Raw genomic sequence first — 3933 nt, 5'->3', positions numbered from 1 at the left:
CTCGGGACACCAATGACCCATAACAACACCATATGGTGTTCTATGACTCCTTAGGACATTATTTGGTGTCGTTATAGGTCCTATGGTGTGCTAAGGGATAATATAGTGTCATATGACCCCTTAGGACACCCTATGACCCCTTAGATGTTGTTAGGGGTCATATTATGTTCTAAGGGTCATACTGTGTCTTGGATTCGATATCTCTTCCTCTCCCTCCCCCCTCCTTCTTCTTCTCTCTCTCTCTCTCTCTCTCTCTCTCTCTCTCTCCCTCTCTCTCTCTCTCTCTCTCTCTCTCTCTCTCTCCATACCTCATCCCTCTCTCTCTCACTCTCTCCCCTTCTCCCTTCCTCCAGACCCCATCCCTCTTTCTCTTCTTCTCTCCCTCCCTCTTTTTCTTCTTCTGTAATTCCTATAGTGACAATCGAGATCAGTCCTATAACCTTGTAAATTTAATAGCATCATATGTTTTAGAACTTAGGCAGTACTCTTAGGGTTAGGTCAAGTTATTACACTTGCTTTTTAGCGAAGCCTCATTGTTTGTTTGCTTGGAGTCTCTCTTATTCTGAAAATGGTCTAACTTAGCTATATCAAAACTAAACTATTGAAGTTCTATTGTATGATGTTCTATTCATAACTTTAAATTTAATATATCATTTTATTAGCCCACCATATGACCCCTTAGGTGTCACTAGAGGTCGTATTGTTTCCTAAGAGGTCATATGGTGTCATGTGACCCCTTAGGACACCATATGGTCCCTTAAGACACCATAAAACCCATAACAACACCATATGGTGTCCTAAGCGGTCATAGGATGCCATATGACCCCTCGGGACACCAATGACCCATAACAACACCATTTGGTGTTCTAAAGGGTCATATGGTGTTCTATGACCCCTTAGGACACTATTCGGTGTCGTTATAGGTCCTATGGTGTGATAAGGGATAATATAGTGTCATATGACCCCTTAGATGTTGTTAGGGGTCATATTGTGTTCTAAGGGTCATATTGTGTCCTGGAATCGATATCTCTTCCTCTCCCTCCCCCCCTCCTTCTTCTCTCTCTCTCTCTCTCTCTCTCTCTCTCTCTCTCTCTCTCTCTCTCTCTCTCACTCTCTCCTTCTCCCTTCCTCCATACCCCATTCCTCTCTCTCTCGCTCTCTCCCCCTTCTCCCTTCCTCCATACCCCATCCCTCTTTCTCTTCTTCTCTCCCTCCCTCTTTCTCTTCTTTTGTAATTCCTATAGTCACAATCAAGATCAGTCCTATAACCTTGTAAATTTAATAGCATCATATTTTTTAGAACTTAGGTAGTACTCTTAGGGTTAGGTCAAGCTCTTACACTTGCTTTTTAGCGAAGCCTCGTTGTTTGTTCACTTGGAGTCTCTCTTATGCTGATAATGGTCTAACTTAGCTATATCAAAACTAAACTACTGAAGTTCTATTATATGATGTTCTATTGTATGATGTTCTATTCATAACTTTAAATTTAATATATCATTTTATTAGCCCACCATATGACCCCTTAGGTGTCATTAGAGGTCGTATTGTTTCCTAAGAGGTCATATGGTGTCCTATGACCCCTTAGGACACCATATGACCCCTTAAGACACCATAAGACACATAACAACACCATATGGTGTCCTAAGGGGTCATAGGATGTCATATGACCCTTAGGATACTATTTGGTGTCGTGATAGGTCCTATAGTGTGTTATTTGGTGTCGTTATAGGTCTCTCTCTCTCTCTCTCTCTCTCTCTCTCTCTCTCTCTCTCTCTCTCTCTCTCTCTCCCTTCCTCCATGCCCCTTCTTCTCTCCCACCCTCTCCCCTCCCCCCTCTCCCTCCCTCTACCTTCCCTCCCCCCCTCTCTCTCTCCCTCCCCCTCCTCTCTCTCTCTCTCTCTCTCTCTCTCTCTCTCTCTCTCTCTCTCTCTCTCTCTCTCTCTCTCCCTCCTTCCCTCCTCTCTCCCTTCTTCCTTCCTTCCCTCCTTCTCTCTCCCTCCACCCTACTCTCCCTCTCCCTTCCTCCATACCCCTTCTCTTCCACCCTCCCCCCTCTTATCTCCCTCTCTCCCTCCCTCTACCTCTCTCCCTCTCTCTACCTTCCCTCCCCCCTCTCTCTCTCCCTCTCTCTCCCTTTCCCTCCTTCCCTCTCTCTCTCTTCGTCTCCCTCCTCCCCTCTCTCTCTCCCACCCTCCCCCTCTTCTCTCCCTCTCTCCCTCCCTCCTTCCCTTTCGCCCCCCTCCTCTCTCCCTCCCCCCTACTCTCCCCCCCTCTCCCTCTCTCTCTCTCTCTCCCTCCCTCCCTTTTCATTTACATTTTTTCTACTACCAATAGCACGTACAAGGTACTGAAATTATTAGTTCACTACCCTACCATAACTTTTTTAAGGCATAGGAGCGTGTACGTGGTACTTATTACTTGTAAGTGCATACGAGGTACTGAGCCCATTATTCGCTACCCTGTGATAACATTTTTTAGGCTTAGGAGCACGTACACACTACTTATTAGTATAGAATGGAAAAAAAAAATCGTTGGGCTTGCCAACATTTTATGGACTAACAGCGCGTACGCGGTTATTAATGTAGCACGTACATGGTACATAGACATAGTTTTAGTTGCCAAAGAGCCTCAATGGCATCAAAAGAAGTTTTTGAGGTCGTTGAAGGCCCCACTAGAACTGTGTCTGCACTTCTATCACTGTTTTATACATAGAAGGAAGTGAATTTTTTATTTTTGCATGATTTCAAATGATTGAATTGTTGTTCTTATTAGTTTTGTCAATAGTATTATGATTGTTTAATAGTTTGATTCCAAAAAATAGTGATAAGATGCATATTTATGATTATTTGTTTGTTTATGAACTTTTGTTTACATATATATGTAATATGATTTTATTTAGGACAACTAATATCAACCATGGGAAAGAACAAGCAAGGATCGATGGAACAACGAGAAGCTGAAAAGAAAAGACAAAGGCAACATATGAAGAAATTGCGTGACATAATAACAATGGGAGAAGAAGGTATGTCATCCTCAACATCTCAATTCGATTTACCAAAAGAACATAATGCACCTAATGCAATTGAAGAACAGACATTTGATTTACCGTATGAACCTAATGCAATTGAAGAAGATACTGCATTGAATAATCAATTAAATGATGAACATACACCTTCTCTATTTGATGAATTGAATGTACATAGTGCACCAATGTTAACACCTCCTAGAATCATTCGTAGGAAACCAAAGTATTTAATTGACATTGATGAGAATATATTGAAGCCAATGCCCAATAAAATGAATGAATGAACTTGTAGGAGAATGGTTAAAAGAATATGGAAAAACTATTTTGAAAACTTAAATCAAACCGCAAGATGTCAATTAATTGTTCAAATGATTAAAAATTTGAATTTTAGAGAGACGATGAAAATTCTAGGCCTAAGATCATCTGAAAGTAACAGTGAAAGAGCTATTGTGAGAAATCCATTTGATGCATATCAAGATATTCATTCAAAATCATGTACTAAAGATTCTAATGTTACTCGACGTGTCATTACATCAACCATAATGAGCAAGAAAATAAAAAAAGATCGTTTGATAAGCAAAACAAGTTATTAAATGTTAGTAGAACAACATTAAGTAAAGCATTAAAGAGGTGAGAAAAAATAGAGGAACCTAAAAATAATTCTCTTTGGGCATTCTCGGGTAGACTACCACGCAAAGACAAGGTTGTTGTTGATGCACTAAGAACATTAATTGAAAAATTTTGGCATGACAACACAAGAGTTTCGCCCAACCAAAGAGATGTTAGAAGGTGAATTGGGTCTACAAATCGTGATCCACATGCCAAACACTATTTGGATATGACTCAAACTAAATTTTATGAAAGATTCCTTCAAAAGTTTCCTCAAATAAGAATTTCTCAAAGATTTT

Source organism: Cryptomeria japonica, chromosome 7, assembly GCF_030272615.1.
Source record: "Cryptomeria japonica chromosome 7, Sugi_1.0, whole genome shotgun sequence".
Classification (NCBI taxonomy): Eukaryota; Viridiplantae; Streptophyta; class Pinopsida; order Cupressales; family Cupressaceae; genus Cryptomeria; species Cryptomeria japonica.
Note: the sequence above shows the minus strand (reverse complement) of the source record.